This window comes from Octopus bimaculoides, chromosome 11, assembly GCF_001194135.2.
Source record: "Octopus bimaculoides isolate UCB-OBI-ISO-001 chromosome 11, ASM119413v2, whole genome shotgun sequence".
Taxonomy (NCBI): Eukaryota; Metazoa; Mollusca; class Cephalopoda; order Octopoda; family Octopodidae; genus Octopus; species Octopus bimaculoides.
This window is the reverse complement of record NC_068991.1, coordinates 29052482-29053193: the sequence shown is the minus strand read 5'-3', so window position 1 is coordinate 29053193 and position 712 is coordinate 29052482.

Here is a 712-nt window from a genome sequence, read left to right as displayed (position 1 = left end):
ATGATAATGATCATGTGATCATGATAATGCTATAAAGAAAAAATATATAAACCCATGTATTAATATGTATAGGTAAGAAGTGTTTAAACAGCAACGATTTCGGTTCCGTTCTTTGATATGGCAATGCAAACAGAATTCAAATTTCAACGATGTGAAATGAAATTAGACGTTAGATAAAGGGGGAAAGGACAATAATTCTGATTTGATTATTGGACAAATGAGACTGATATTTCTGATTTTTAATTATAAGAGTGACAGAGAGGTGGCTGTGCAAATATTTAGAGTAAACTTATTTTATCAATGAATTGTAAAGGCTGTGAAAAAATTAGTAAATTAATTAAACAGTTATATAGGTACGTAACTGTTTAATTAATTTACTAATTTTATCACAGCTTTTACAATTCACTGATGATATAAATTTATTCTCAATATTTGCACAGCTACCTCTCTGTCACTCTTATGTATGTTCATTACATAAGACAAATGGCTGCATTAGGCTGCAATATTTTTCTCCATATCATCAGGATGGGAGTCCGTTGGACACAGGATATACAATGTCACTTTATCTGGGAAAATTACATATAAAAACAATCAGCGGGTTTTGGTTTACAAAAGCTGAAGATAAATTACGATGCAAATTAAAATTTCTATACAAAAACAAAATTATGCTTTCTGGGTTATTGCAGTTAGATCTTGATTTACATAAAGCAAA